The following is a 16,943-nucleotide window of genomic DNA, read 5'->3' on the forward strand; positions in this document are numbered from 1 at the left end:
TTCATTCTGCCAGATTTACTGTTTTAGAGAAAGGGTCCTGGGATGATCATCAAAGGTGCCAGGAATTGAGGTGAAGTGCACTTGGTCTTCTTCCTTTTCTTCTCCCTTCAAATATTTTGTGAATAGTACCACTGAGCACAGGAACTCTCCGGTGGTGGTGGCAGTGGTGGTAGGTGGGGTGTCAAGATTGGCTTTGTAAAGGGCTCCTCACGAAAGGGACGCAGACTGCTCTAGAACATTTCCATCATGTTTTCTCTGCCCACCAAAGAGTTCCTTCCCTCTTTTCCTTGCCCATTTCTCTCCTGACTGACATTAAGGATAGACACATTATATGACTACCTCTATATTTTATATGTCAAGTTTCCAAATCTCCTTGAATTCCAGTAGGTCTGAAATGTCACTAGTAGAGTCTTGTCCTTTGAACCTTGGAGGCTTTTTGGTATTCTGGAATACCCCAGGAAGGGCAGATATTTGTATGAATTTTGAGTTGTGACACTCAACTCTAATAATCTAACCTGACCTTTCACCAAGAAAGCAAAATCCTCGGAGAATAGTACATTGGGCAAAGTATGGTAGTGAAGGCAAAGGAATATGTTCAGATCCCGTGATCAAAGACTGATTAAGGCTGCCTTCATTGATTACCTCACAAGACCTGTTTCTTCCATCTGGCCATAGGTCAACATTCTGCAAAAGGAGAAATTCCTGGTGTGGGGAAAACATGGATCTTCACTAACCTGAGGTGACGTCCTAATTCTTCCATTTCCTAGTTGGTGGCCTTGTGCATTCACTCAAGGGCACCCATGGCCCAGTCCCTAAAAAAATACCTACATTTTAACTCCTAATGTTTCTGTGAGAAGTAATTGAGACCATCTATGAAAAATACTAAGTTAGAATTTGAAAAAAAAAAAAGCAAGTTTAGCTTCCTTTCTCTCCATTCTTTTTAGCTTTGCCTTTGAGTTTAAATATATTTTTTTTCTCTGAAGGATTGTCCTTTCTTTCTTATTGATTGAAATAAGATCCTGAAACTGTATATACAAAATCTTTCCTATTGGAACAGCTTCTCTAAAAAGCAATAGTTATCATCCTTGGAATTACCACAAAACAGCTTTGGTTACCCTGTTTAAATACGAAACAGTGCCGCAGTCAGATCCAAAATAGGAGGTGATTGCTGACATCAACAGCAGCAATAACATGACTTCTACTGCGCTTCTGAAACGTGGAGGATTCCACAGTCCGTGCCATGGTACAAAGAGGTATGAGGCATGGTTCCTATTGGGATAATGAGAAGAAGAGAGAAGGTGCCCTAATAACATACCTACTATGTGTCATGTATGTGCTGATGCAGAAACGTACATTCCGAATGATTGATTGACATGTCCTGGCTCAGGTAAGTAATTATCAGAAACAGGACGGAAACTCAAGTATGAGGTCCAAGCTTTTCCCATGACATCCTACTGTATCTGGGCTTGCTACTGAAGATTTTCTGATATGCCAAGGTCTTGAGTGACCCAGGAGAAGAGGTGGGATTTCACATGGATGGAAAAAATGAAGAGCATTCTAGGCGAGGACAAAACACATGTAGCTATCTTTGGAGGCGTATATATATAACGAATTCCCAAACAAATTTCTATTTTGTCAGAAGATGTTTTACAGAAATTTTTTGAGCATGGACCCAGGTTTGGGGAATCTTATTTGGGGAATACAGTGAATTTGTATTCACTGACTGTGGACTAGTTACGGGGAGGGCTGCCCAGATTGTGCTGTGTCAGAGGGGAAGGTGCTAAATGCAGTCTGAGACACGGTGAATGACCTGGGGATGGGAGTAGCCTGTCCGTGACACTACTCCAGCCGTCCCTCCTGGAATGCCACGCGGAGCCCTCCCCGGAGACCCCTACCCCCATCAGAAAGGCATTCAGTGTGCACATCCTCAATTGCAAACTGTGTTAGAAGTTGACAAGCTCTTGTGCAGTATATATATTAAAAAAAAAGACTACTAAAACTGCTATTTTTCTCTCCCAATGTCCTTGCCCTCCATTGCCTTATTTGTAAACGGAGCTAATCAAGTGGAACGGATCTCTCCAAAGGCAGTAAAGGGTCCTATGTGTTTGCTGTGAGCATTCTCCTTCTCTAAAACTATGCTCTATGGTATAAGATCTGCTTTTCTTTACGCAGATGATGCTTTAAGTTAAATCATAATGCTATGGAGAGCATTTTATTCAGAAGTCTCAGAAGCAGCTGGAGAACTTTGCAGGGATTTGCTAATTGTTTTGAGAACAGCCCCCCCGCCCCGTGAATCTGGGCTTTTAGCAGGCTGTGAGGGGAAGGGGTCAGGGGGCTGTGACATGACAGAAATCTGTGAAGCCAGCAAGGTTACCCCTGATTCCTCACCCATACAGGCTTGTCGGTTCAGATACCAAACTAAAAGTGCTGAGTGAGATGGAATTTCTGAGAGAGGAGAACAATACACAGATGGATCTTCATAGCCTGGATTGCTGTGTGGTAGAAATGAGATAGTACCACTCTGGGGCTCTTCAGGGAACACACCCGGGAGGGGGAGGACCCAACCCTTCGCTTGCACTTAGGACACTGCCTTGTTCTATGGAAATGCAGAGGGCCCAGTAATGTCTTGGACACTCTGGGGACACTTGTATTGGATCTCTGGATTAAGACATACGAGATCCGGTCTCCCTCCAACTATCACCACCCTCCATGTGGGTTGAAGGTCTGTTCTTCTGGGGCCTGTGTTGACATGTTAGCCAGGGCAGCAGAGGGTGACCCTTCGGTTAGAGTACATGTCCTTAAATGACCTTGCCGCATCATGAACTTGAAGCATTTCCACCTTTGTGCAGATTCACGGGGGGGCAACTGGACGCCCCAGTCAATGAGGGCATCTGCAGTGCTTCCCAAGCTCCCTAGGATGATCGAGGCCAAGAACTAGTGGGTGGTAACCTGCAGGGGTTACACTCAGTGACACATAATTCCTCACAGACATGGGGCGTCCACCCCGGGAAGTAGAAAGCGATGCTGTAATAAACAGCTCAGCTGTACATGGCGTCCCCAGAGCCTGGGCTGCTCTCAGGGACTCAGAGCATTCGAGCTGCCATTACAGGATGAATTCAAGCCCAGATCTAGGATGCTCGCTAAGAGGGCCGTGTCAGACACGGGCAAGTGCTGGGAAGCATCCACCTGGACGGTGCTTAAGCGTGTTCCCATACGACGGCAGGTCAGGCCCCGAGGATCGGTACCACATGGATCCCAACGCAGTAACTAGATGGCCCTCAAAGCTGCATCCCCATTCAACAGTCCTTAAATGGGAATAGAAACTGGAATTTGTAGCTTGTGCCTCTGGCCTCATGCCAAAGGCAAGAAAGCTTCCACTTATCTCTTGAGGAATTTTTGTACCAGGCTGCCCTATAGTTTGGCAAACTGATCAGAGCAAATTGTCACTGGAATTATTTTCAAGGATGCTTTTCTGGAGAAGGTCAGACTTTATCTCTGCATGGGCGGATTCCCTGTTCCTCTCAACTATGTGTGTGAGGCTAATTCAGATCAGAGAGAGGAGGTTGATGTTGGGGGCTCTCAGGAAATTAATGGAAATATGGGATTTAAAGCGTAGGCAGAAGTTCAGTTGTGGGAACTACTCCTGATGCCAGCCAGACCCAGGTCCCTAATATTGCAACCCTGACCAACAAGCTGTGGAGACAGAAAATGAGTAGAAACCCCTAGTTTTAGTCAGGAGACACGCTGCCCCCCCAATTTAGCCAGGTGCTCTGGTGAGAGTCAATTCCATAAATTTGCTTCCAATTTCAAAGGCTGTTCTCAATTGTGACAAGTGTGACAATTTGTGTCACTATCTAGTACTAGATAACAGGTCCTAATTACTATGGGGTAGATTCAAGGGGCAGATATGAATGTGCACATATGCACACCCACACACTCTGTGTTACAGATGCCCGATTGTGTCTTTGTTAGTGGAAGGGCAAAATCTTTTGCAGACTGCATCTATTAGACAATGCTCTTCTGAGTTTTCTCAGCAATTCAGGTGGAAAGAGACGGCAGGGTTAGGCTAATGGAATATTCCGGTAACAGAGTGGGTGCTCTATCTTCCACCTGAGTAGAGACTCTGAAGGAAGGAACTTGGCTTCAGCTGCTATTAGGTAGAGCTGGTGTCAAGGAAGGGCCGTGGGGGAAGAGAATGAACGTGGAGTAAGCAGGCGTGGGTCTAAGTCATCAGTCTCCACCAGCCAGTTGTGAGGATTTTGCAAAGTCACTTCACCTCAGTCTAAATTCCTTCCATCTTAATTTAGTAATTTCTTTATAATGACTAGGTCAATAATACCTGCCCACTTCCCATGTGATTTTGAGAGCACAATAAATACCATAGGGGAGAACACTATTGAAATTTAAAAGGTCTGTACCAATATGTATTACCATTGAGTTGGTCCAATCTCATTAACAAGAGATTTGGAAATTGCTCCCATTCGTCAGTCCAAACACTGGGCTGTGAGTTAGTGTAACTGACGTGACTGTGATCGTGGCGGTCAAGGAGATTATAGGGTTAAGCCTGTTCTAAATGGTAAAATGCTATAAACTGTCGTTATTTTAAATGAGAAAAAAATGCAATTAGAAGGGGTCCCTAGATAGCAACCATACAATCCCTTCACTGTACAGATGAGGAAACCACCAGGGGAGCTATTTTCCCAAATTTACTCAACAAACCTTGTGTGAGCTGTGAGTGTGCAGGCACTTTACCTAGTGCTGCACACATGGCAACGAACATTGGCATGGTGCATGCCCCCAGACTGCATTTGTGCACATGACCTCACTCAGCCCGCACAGTGGCCTTGGTCATGGGTGTGACAGTTCTTACATAAAGAAAGGAGTGTGGAGGGCGCCATGGACATGTCAGAACCACAGCCCCTGGCAGTGTGTTTGTTAGTGGACCAGGGTGGTTCTCAAAGGCAGATCTGAAATTTTGCAGATTTCAAATGCTTACAGGAGTATAAGGAAAATACTAAGTAATTAAAAGAAAGACATGTGAACACCATTATAAAATATCTTTCCTTCAAAATATTGAAAATCCCAATCATCCCAGAAACTCTTCCAGATGGGCAAGTTCATATTTTAAATATTATAGAGAAAGAGATTGTAACCTGGGTCTGCATTATGTTTTCAAGTGATTAGATGATCACTCAAATGATAAGAGTGTGTGTGTGTTTTCAGAGAATAATCCATGGTCCCCAAAATGTCAAGCCATCCTGATACAAAGGATTACTTAGGTTAGAAATAAAGGTAGTAATGAAGTTTGTCTAACCTTATAAAATGCTTAATTTGTGTTGCAAAAAATGAAACAAACAGAAGAAATTTTGCAAAGAATGTATGTCACTGTTAGTGAGGGAACAGCCTGAGAAAGCATCAAAGAGAATTACTGCTTTCCTCCCGTCCCCTTACAGTTTGTTGATTTAATCCCTTTTGCCTAGAAACAACAATTGTTGGAGAGGATGTGGAGAAAGGGGATCCCTCCTACATTGTTGGTAGGAATTGCAAGTTGGTACAGCCACTCTGGAAAACAGTGTGTGGAGGTCCCTTAAAAAGTTAAAAATGGAGCTACCCTATGACCCAGCCAGTGCACTACTAGGTGTTTACCCCAAAGATACAGATGTAGTGAAGAGAAGGGCCATATGCACCCCAATGTTCATAGCAGCATTGTCCACAATAGCTAAATCGTGGAAGGAGCCGAGATGCCCTTCAACAGATGACTGGATTAAGAAGCTGTGGTCCATATATACAATGGAATATTACTCAGCTATCAGAAAGAACAAATTCTCAACATTTGCTGCAACATGGACGGCACTGGAGGAGATAATGCTAAATGAAATAAGTCAAGCAGAGAAAGACAATTATCATATGATTTCTCTCATCTATGGAACATAAGAACTGGGATGATTGGTAGGGGAAGAAAGGGATAAAGAAGGGGGGGTAATCAGAAGGGGGAATGAAACATGAGAGACTATGGACTATGAGAAACAAACTGAGGGCCTCAGAGCGGAGGGGGGTGGGGGATTGGGATAGACCGGTGATGGGTAGTAAGGAGGGCACGTATTGCATGGTGCACTGGGTGTTACACGCAACTAATGAAGCATCAAACTTTACATCGGAATCTGGGGATGTACTGTATGGTGACTAACATAATATAAATAAAAAATCATTAAAAAAATAATAATCCCTTTTGCCTGCCAGGACAAGAATTTCCTTTAACACAATTCTGGAGCTTGGGACAGTCTAGCTTGAAATGTCAAATTGACTGAGTTTCCATCCCTTTTATTAGGAAAAGGTTCTTCCACCTGGAATATCATGTGGGGGAAAGCACACACCTGATAGTCTGAGATTCACTTTCCTCCATCTTAGCAAAGGCATGAAGAAGTCCTGGGGGAAGTGTCACTCATCCCAGTTGAGTGTCTCCTACACTCTCTATGTTGGGTGGCTCTGAGCCAAGGGAACAGCTGCGTGTGTGTGTGCTGGGGGCCCCATGGCCACTACAGAGAAAGAGCACCACTGTCTCAGTCAGTTTGGGCTGCTAGAACAAAAATACCATAAATTGGGCCGCTTACAAAACAACAGAAATATGCTTCCCACAGCTCTTGCGGCCGGCAGTCCAAGATCACGGTGTAGGCAGATTCAGGGCCTGATGAGGGCTGCCTTCTCCCCGTGTCCTCACGTGGGGGAAAGAAGAAGGGAGCTCTGTGAGGTCTCTTTTATAAAAGCACCAAGCTCACTCATGACGGCTTTACCCTCATGACCTATTCACTTCCCAAAGGCCCCACCTCCTAATATCACCACCTTGGGAATCACAATCTCACCAGACGAATCTGGGGGGACACAATCATTCAGCCTGTAGCAACCGCCATGGAAGCATCATGTCCAGGGAAGAATAAGAGGCCAGATATGGGGGAAAATAGCAACCACAGCATTTCCCATCTCAAAGCTCACTTACAACATGTATGTATACGATACACATACAATATGTGTACATACGTACAAGAACATTGCTTTTGTTTTTTTGTGGGTTTTTGGCCTCTTCCTGCAATTCTGTCCTTTCTCTGTACAAGGCTTTCTAGGCTTTGCTGTCCACCCCAAGCTCACCATCTCTCAGTCATTATTTCGTAACTCCTTTGCATCTGCTGATCCGTGGCTGTTGTGCCCTACACCCGTCTTCAGAGCAGAATCTTGCCCAGCAGAGGCGTAGTAAGGCTGCCCAACATGCAGACGCTGGAAACAGGTTCTGCAGAGGTCTGCCCACCTTCTCTTGGGCCCTGTGCTCTGGAACACAGTTATAGTGAAGAAATGCCCCGTCTCTTCCGTTTCAGGAAAGAGCCTACCGCAAAGAACTGCCTTTCCTTATAGAACTTGATGAGATTCAAAGACTCCTTGCTGGCCTGTAGGACAAGGCCAGACACAGTCCCTCCAAACTCCCTTTTACATAAAAGAATAAAAGAATAGCTGAACTGTTTGCCCCACTGAGCAATCCAGGCAAAATGCCTGCTAACCTAACTAGCCAGCCTTTACCCAGGGCTCTCAGCCCCACAGGCTGCTGGACACTGGCACACTCCAGATGCTGGGGTACAGAAGAGCCTCCCCAAAGGCACCCCCCAGTACTGGACATGCACCAGTTCCCCTCCCCCGCTCAAGTCACCTGCCACTCCTGGAATTTTGGCCTGTGCACTCCTCCCCACAGGAAAAGCCTGAATCCACCCGACCTTGAGACACTTGCAGATCTCAAGGTCGGAATGTTCTTACTGCTGTGCTGGTCTCCTTGGTAAAGGTTCTCATACCTGAGCCTGCACGTGTGGTTGTTAGGACTTGGGTGGGCTGTGTCCCAGCTAGTAGCCCCCAAGCTCTGTGACGTTAGATCCCCTTTGAGAAGGACACTAAACTATTTCTCTTTGGAGTATTGCCACTCTTTCCTGAGATTTGTTTTATTTTTGGAAATGTGAGCCTGCATCACCTGTTCTCCATAGGATGCTACTCTAATCGCTATCAGGTTGGCTCATTTTTAGATTTTTTTTCTTCCCTGTTCATAGAAGGTAGTCTTCCTATCACTGCAGAGTTTGTCTGCTTCTTTGCTTTCCCACCTTTCACCCAAATATTATTTTGCCAAAATTTATCCAACAAGCTGCTCATTCATAGACAATTTATGAAAATTCTAATGAAGCAAATAATAATTACATAAAATAACAAATAATGAAGCTTCTGGACAACTCTCTAAGCAAAATATTTCTAAAGCTAACTCCCACCTACAAATGTGCATATAATTTTTCAATGAATTTTAGAATCATGAAACTGTATTTAGACCAGATTATTTACTTGAGTTATATAATTTTATAAAACCTGCTAGCTTGGCCTTAAAAACATTTGTTCTTAAAATTTGCATGGAGGTGATTGCAGATTCACATGCCACTGTAAGAAATGATCTAGAGAGAGTCCTTTTGTACTTTGCCCAGCTTCAGTAGCAATTTGCCAGCTATAGTACATCGCAACCTGGATACTGACATTGATGCACTCACTGATCTTACTCAGATTTCCAGAGTTCCACCTGCACCCATTTGTGTGTTTATAAAGTTCCATACAAATGCACCACATGTTCAGAACCATAGGTAAGAAACGGAACGATTCCAACACCACAAAGATCCCTTGCATTGCCTGTCATCATCACACTGGTCCCCTGTTCTAAAACATACCTGAGCTTTGTTTTCATCAGGTATGGTGAGACTTACAGACAGAAATGATGGTCATGACAGAAGAAGTTTATCCTCACAGATTTCTAGAAAAGAAAGGCCCGTGTAATACCATACCTGGAGGCATCAGGGTCCATCGGAAGGCAGAGGGAGTGGGGGACTGAGCAAGGACCTTTACTGTGGTTTCCACAGGAAGGAAGAGGTGAGAAAGGGGAAACAGGTTTAGGACGGGCTAGTTTGAATAGTTTCAGTGGGCTCGAGGGGACAGGGCTCACCCCTAGTTGTCTGGTACCTGCTCTGGGGTGCTTAGGGCAGGTGGACAGTGACCCAGAGTGTGAGAACCTAATTAGGGAAGTGGCCAGGGAGTGTGGGGTTCTGGATCAGTTTTCTTGGATATAAAGGGTGCATTCAAGCAAGATGTTTGCTCTCTAGGAATTTGCTTGCTCTGGGAGAGGCAATCTCTGCAGGGTCAGTAAGGCCTCCACATATCAAAACATTGGAAAATACAGAAAATAAAAAGTTATAGTTAACACATCCCTTTTCCTCTCTCTACCCTTAAACTCTGGCAACCGCCAAGCTATCATACTTTTCTAAAATTCTGCCTTTCAAAATGTGATATAAATGGTACCATACAGGATGTCATCTTTTGGGATTGGCTTTTTTCACTCAGCATCTCTCTGGAGATTCATCCAAGTTGTCTTGTGTATCAACAGTGCCTTTATTTTTATTACTAAGTAGTCATCCATGTTATGGAGGTAGCCCAGTTTATTTAACCGTTCACCTGTTAAAGAACATCTGGGCTGATTCCAGTTTGGGGCTATAACAAACAAAGCTGCTATAGAAATTTGCATATAGGTTTTGCGTGAACCTAGTTTTCATTTATCAAAATCCCAGCAAAGGCTTGTCTTGAGTATCAGGTAGGACTACAGTTCTTTAGTGACCAAATACTGTTTAAGAATCACGAGGAAACTATTCTACTGCACACACCCATATTTCTGCTCTGTTGATCCTTCTTCCCTCTTGATGCTTCAAGATTCCTTCTTTTATTACTTCTTTAGTGTTTGAAGAACTTCCTTTAGCCAGTTTCTACAGGAAGGTCTGCTAGTGACATTCTTTTCCTTTTCCTGTAGAGGTGAATATTTTCATTCCCTTCTCATTTCCGAGTGATGGTTTCACAGGATACTGAATTTGCAATGAACAGTCACTTTTCCTTCCTCACATGAAAAACAAGGTGCTACTGACTTCTGGCTTCCATGGTTTTAGAAAGAAATCTGCTGTCGTTCAAGTTCTTGTTTCTTACAGGTAATGTGTCATTTCTCCTGCTGTCTTCAAGATTTTTTTCCTGTAGTTTTCAAAAGTTTAATTAGGATGTGTGTCCCTGCATTTTTTGTGTGTGGGGGTGGGGATATATCCTATTTGAAGTTCACTCAGCTTCTTGAATCTGTAGTTTTGTATCTTTTACCAAATTTGGGGAGTTTCCACTCATTATTTCTCCAAAGCTTTCAGCTCCACTCTCTTCTGTCCTACTGGGACTTCAAAGAAACAAACGCTGGATATTCCCTTACTGTCCCACAGGCAGGAGGCCCCATTCATTATTTTTCTGTCTGCTTTGTCATTGTGGTTCAGATTGGGTGAATTCTGCTATTCGCAATTCACTGGCTTCGTCCTCCGTCCTTCCTCTAATATTGGATCCATCTCTTGAGCTTATTTCTGCTGCTGTGTTTGCCATATTTATATGTCCATTTGTTTTGTTTCATAACTTCCAGATCTTTGCAGAGATTTTCTTTCTTTTCTTTCTTTCTTTCTTTTTTTTTTTTTGGCCATTTATTTCAAGAGTTGAAAATTGAGGGCAAATTGGGAGGGTGGGAATTAATACAGAGTAGCAGCAAAAGAAACAGAGGGTGAGAAAGAGATAAGAGGATGAAGGGAAATGCCAGTGAAAAACAGCCCGGCAGAGAGGAGGAGACAGGTGCCAAGGAAAGCTGTGACGACAGACCAACAGCCAGCCCGGATGGAAATGAGGATAATGCCTTCTCTTTTCTTTTATAGAGTTAGTGTATAAATTGTTACTTTTTTCATAGACTTCGTACGTTACAAATTTCAAAAGCAACACTGTTGAATATCTTACATCCTAAGCCTCTGTGTATAATGTTTTCTGTACAGAACACAGAGCTGGCCAGGGAAGGACCAGTACAGGATACGGAGCAGATCTGGATGCCATCCCAGCATTGATTTGCCCACCAATCCTTCAGGAACCTGAGTTTTGTCCCTAGTCAGATTGAGTAATTCCTGGTCCACAGGATTTTAAGAAAATCAAGACGTGATAAGAGTTAACAAGTTGTGGTAAAGCATCAGGGGATTTTTAATGCTGCTGGCGCACGTCAGACTTGGCAGAGGGCTTCCTCATTAGGTTTGCTCTTCGCCTCTCAGCCCGTGCGAGGGGTTGGGCCTTCCACGCCAGGCATTACCTGCCTCCGGTGCCATTGTCCACATGGATTCCTGGTTTCTGTCTCCTGATGCTTTTCTGACAGAGTCAACAATTATTTGGCCAAATAGAAACTTAATTTCTTCCTTTTGACCCAGAACTAACTTTGCTGCAGTTGTTGGAATCATGCCTCTCCTTAGGTTGGGTACCAAGAGTAACTGCTTTCTTGATGATGCTGGAGTGCTTTGTTTTAGGCAATAGCAGTGCCCATCATTTCACAAGGGCTCACCATTAGGTACCAGCAGCCATCTACACACGCACCTCTTCTAACATCACAGAAATCCTCTGAGGTAAATAGTTTATTTTTCTTCTATGTCATTATATTTGCCTCACTCTTCACCTCCCATGTAAATCTGAGGAACGATGAGGCAGGTGGAGGGAGGACTTACACGCAGCTGGTGGTAAAGCCCAACTTCGAACGCCATCACTCTAGTTCCAGAGCTTACAGGGCCTCTCGCTCTCCTGCTGATGGCTACATACCCAACGTCTGTCTTAATTCAGAAGAATGGATGGGGAGAAGTACGTAAGAGAAAACTATTTCTTGAGGTTTCTAAAGATTTGAAATTATAAATGAAAACTCACAGCTTGACAAAAAAATGTAAATGATGGAACCGTTTTATTCTTTACGATGTTCCCGTCAATTTAGAACTGAAATTGAGATTCTGTTCAGATGGAGAAATCGTCATTACGTGTTATTTCATGGGTTTAACTCTGTCTCACGGGTGATAGGGTTTAGAGAATCCACTGAGGAAACTTGCTCCAGTCCCACTGATCTCCCCATACATCTGGCAGGAACCCCCCGAAGATCAATACCCACTATGTACATTCAGTTTTACTTCTCTTCAAGTCCTTGCTAGTTTAAAGGTTATTTTCAGAACTTAGCACCATGATATCAAGTGTAAAGCTCACACTTCATTGGATTGTTTTAAATGGCCCTAAATATCTTTTCCCTTCTTAACCTACTACTTACATGAAATTATATTTTATTTTCAGCTATCCTTCTGCACAGAGTTGGCTCTACAACAATGTGGTTAGTTTTTAGGGATTTAGTTTTTAGGTTTATTCAGTAATGACCAATAATTCCACATAAAATTATTTATGTGTTTCACCTATTGATTTGTTGATCTTTTACGTACAGGTTGTTTGCTGTATACATCCACTGGACTAAGTATTCTGTGAACTATATATATGGAAGGAAGACTGGGTCATCATACATGACCCCACGAGAATCCACAGAGGCACACATTTTAGACAGGGGTGTTGCGGAAGGCGTGGATAGGACACACTCTGTACTGTGAAACCGAGAAAAGAAGATTATATTAATACTCCTTTTTGTTCCAGTCCTGCTGAGGGTGGCAGTCTGTAAGTGGACTGAAATGGGGTAATTTTAAGAGCAATGGCAGTCCCAGCGGAGAATAATGCAGAGGACAAACATGGTGAATTCAAGTACGACCTACAGAAGACATGTCCTCTGCTCCCTATGAACAGAGTTTGTTTTGGAAAAATAACAAGAAATGGAATTTCCAAGAAATGATAAGGGGTCTTGAACCCTAACTCGAAAGTAGTCCTATACTCTAAAATAAGGACCCCATGCAATTTACGATTCTTATTTAGAAAAGAAAGCAATAAATGATGGAGGAGAAAGTAAAAGGATTCAAAGGTCGGACACCTGAGCTGACTTTTCAGGAATCAGGATGAAAGGTAAACGAGAGGACCAGGGAGGAACTTCTGTGGGGAATTTTACACAGGACACGTTTGGAAAAGCTGGGTGGAAGGAACAGGGAGAGTCAGCGTAATGCTGTCTTCTGTGACCAGTGCAGAGTAAGCCATGGTGGATGGTGCTGCCCTCTGCCTCAGCCCACTGGGGCTGCCACAGCAAAGGACCACTGACTGGGGGCTTCTCAACCACACAGACTCACCTCTCACATTTCTGGAGGCTAGAGTCCAAGGTCAAGGCACCAGCACAGTGGGGTCCAGGTGGAAGCCTCTTCTGGGTGTAGACGGCTGACTTCCGTGTCCTCTCATGGTGGGAGGGGGCAGGGATCTGTCTGGGGTCTCTTTCATGAGGGCACTAACCCCATTCGTGAGGGCTCCACCGTCATGCTGGAGCACTTCTCTAAAATCCCACCTCTCCATACTCACATTGGGGGGAACACCCACACTGAGACCATTCCACCTCTTCTTCAGCCTCTAGTACCTGGCGCTCAGGTAGCATTCCGAACCACAAGCAGGATCAACTCCGTCATCACTACATCCCTGGGGCCTCCTGTCCTTCAGGTCCTTCTGGCTCTCCCTCTATCCTCAGAAACCCTCACAGGCTTTTTCCCATTCTTGCCTGGCTGGAATTAAAAGGGATACGCTTATTCTGGAAACTCTTTCTTAGCAATTCAAAAGGTTTAAGCATGTCATGCTACTTGAATTATAGAAGAATTCCTTAGTTCAGAATTCAATGTCTTTCTTCCAACGTGAGTGCCCATCTTTTGCTTTCATAAGCTCTCTGCTCCAATCACAAAGTGATCCTCATCTCCTACCAAAGAGAGGAAGCTCAGTCATGTGGTTGGGGGCCCTTTCCTCGTGGGAAGTTGGTGCAGAGATGGGGTGTGACCACTGCTCTTTCAAGGTGTAGATGGAAGTTGAACTGATGGGAAAAAACTGCTTCATGCAGGTGTGCAGAGCCAGAGGGGGACAAAATCTAAAGAAAGAGGGAAAGAAGCAGGCAAGGCCATTCCACATGTGAAGAAGCTGAGAGAGCATCACTGAATAAAGAAACATGATTGCAGGTGTGTGTGTGTGTGTGTGTGTGAATTTTGGTGACGGTGTGCTTTATGAAGCCCTGGCCATCTTCATAATGTAATCAGTGGTCTCTCTGTTCTTTTTTTCTTTTTTCTTTCTTATCATACCCCCAAATACAGTGTATTCTGCTACATATATTGTTTCTTTGATTTAAATTAGATCATACACACAGGAAAACAATGTTAGTTTGTACAGACCCTGTTGGTTCATATACAATTTCCCCTAGCATGTTAATAATTTGAAGGGATTATGGTCAGGTCATAAGAGGATTAAAGACAAAAACATCAGCAATATATAAAGATCTTAAGGGGACAAAAATGCAAAATCTGGCAAAAGGGTCCTACTTCAGTGCAAGGAATCGGTGACTTAGTCTTTGTTTTTCCAGTATAATAAGCTTTCCCGGGAAGCTCAAGGATAGATAGAGAAGCAGCAAGGAAATTTCCCCCCTGTGTTCAAATACTGATGAAGGAGGTTACCCCTGAGTTGCAGTTTTCATTTTGATGGAATGGTCTCTATTAGAAGTGAATGTCTTGAAAGCCCTGCAAGCCTGAGGGCCTGCAAAGACACACAGGGGGTGGCTCTAAGTGGCAATGCCCACGGACAGGGCTAGAATTCACGTTCGGATCATTATTGCTCTAATTAGGGCTCTGGATCTGGAGTTAGCATGCAGACCTTATTTCCCTCATAAGCCCTGTTTTCAAGTCCGTGATTTTGCAGAATATGATGTTGATCAGAATGCATGTGTAGTTTTAGAGCAGGAATACCTTACAGTATTTTATGCTACCATAGATAAGCATCGTTCCAACTTCCAAGGGTCTCTGCTGACAATGATAACTTTAAATAGTTTCAATAATCCAGATTCTGAGTTAAAATTATTGCTCCCTCTGAGACGTTGTGAGGTTATGTGATGGGCATCTCTTGCCTCACTTTTTTGCCTGTAGAAACAAGGTCAGCCCTGGGGTCAGTGAACGTTATCTCCCAGATTCACTGAGCAAAGCAGGTGAGAAGGAGCCAGGAAGGGGTCAAAGTAAATGCCTGAGGTTTTGGAGTTTCCAGCCGATTGCATAGTCTTGGGCACGGGAGAGCCTTCCCACAAGACACAGGGAAACATCTACTCTCTTACCTTTACTCAGATGTTATGGAAGAAGAGGGTTTTGGGGGTTTTTTTGTTTTGTTTTATCTTTTAATGTTAGCTTATTTATTAAAAGTAGATAGTCATCTCTAGTTTATTACTGGTTTGCTGAAGTTCAAAGTAACTTTGGTGCAACTAAATGATCTATCATGAGATCACATACCCAGCAATTCCTACATACCCCTTGATCTCAGGAGATACAAATCTATCCCCTGTTACATCTGGGCAATGCAGATGCCAGGGCCCTAGGAAGGTGGAGATAAAGAGGCCTGGGGTTACAGACCGAAAGTTTGTGCCCCTCTCCTCAGTTCGTACACTAAAGCCGCTACCCCTGAAATAGCTGTGTTTGGAGATGGGGCCTCTACGAAAGTAATGAGGGTTACTTAAGATTAAATGAGTTTCTAAGGGTGGGCCTTGATCTCACAGGACTAGTGTCATTATAAAAAGGGACCAGAGCCTGCTCAATATCGTTCTCTCTCTCTCTCTGCAGAGGAAAGGCCATGTCCAGAAGCTAAGACACCTCACCAGCAACTGAAACCAGCTCTTGATCTGTGGCTTCCAGTGTCTAGACCCATAAGAAAATAGATTTATACTGTTTAAGCCAGCCAGTCTGCAGCCCAAGTCGATGAACACGCATATGGGTCATGTGGCAATGCTGTCTGTGACACTGGAGAGTTGCCAAAAGTACATTCCTTTACTCTGGAGCTAATATCGACCTTCCTTGGAAATATTCTAATTGCAAGGCATTTGGATGATAGAAATGCTACGTCAAATTCAGAAGTAGAAATGCATAAGCATTAAAAATATAAATACCATGTTAGTTTATACTCCTGCATTGCTAAATTTCCAACCTAAGAATTTCTTTTGAAATTAGCCTTTTAATGGGTGTAATTCAGGAGTCCATCTTCGACCATCTATAAATCAAAGCGCTGTGCTATTTCCAGATGACTATGCTACCATGGAAACCTACATGAGGTCACCACGAGAGCTCCATTGCTATGCAATATATGGGGTATGGGTTTACATTTCTTGAATTATAGGTAATAATGTCATGCTTTGAATGGAAAGAGATAATGTTATATACATAAAATGTGAGTAGCAGGTATTCATTGTTAATTATCTCATATTTATTTACTGATTCCTAACTTTCTGAATGGAGAAAATATCTGGGCATATGGCTATGGCACTAATGGCATTGAAACACTAATGTAATATTGATTTAATGCAGGTTTCTCAGAGGTTAAATATCCATTGGCTTCTCCATAAACAGCATGAAACAGAACAAAATGCAAAATGCAGCTTGATAAGAATCTTAATGTCTAATTACTTAAATGCAGAGACTTTGGAAGAAGTGCATGCAAATTTATAAACCAGTTGTGGCAAAATACCTTTAAAACCAACTAAGCAAAGGCGGCATTTCTGCAACCTTTATCTGTCAGCATACTCCCTGTGTATCGCATTTCCATTTCTCAGTTGCAAATGTGGCAGGTTTTTCCTCCTTTTGTTCCAGTGAATTCAGAACTTTGATGTTCTGCATCTTGCCATTTGGCCCACTGAGAAAATGTACAAAACCTCAGGACATCCACAGCCCTCACTTCGGGAGCTATTTGTATGGGCAGATGCCTAAAAAGGTTGTACTAGTTGCTGTCTTAATTATCACATCAAAAAATCTTAAAACACAAAAGGGAACATTACATGGAGCTCCTGAGGGCCCCAGGGGGTGCGGTGAAGGCCCGAATCACCTTAAAAAAGTCACGGTCTACCTCCCGAGTCTGGGCCGTGAACAAGGCCCTTTGCT

Source organism: Ailuropoda melanoleuca, chromosome 18 (assembly GCF_002007445.2).
Source record: "Ailuropoda melanoleuca isolate Jingjing chromosome 18, ASM200744v2, whole genome shotgun sequence".
NCBI lineage: Eukaryota > Metazoa > Chordata > Mammalia > Carnivora > Ursidae > Ailuropoda > Ailuropoda melanoleuca.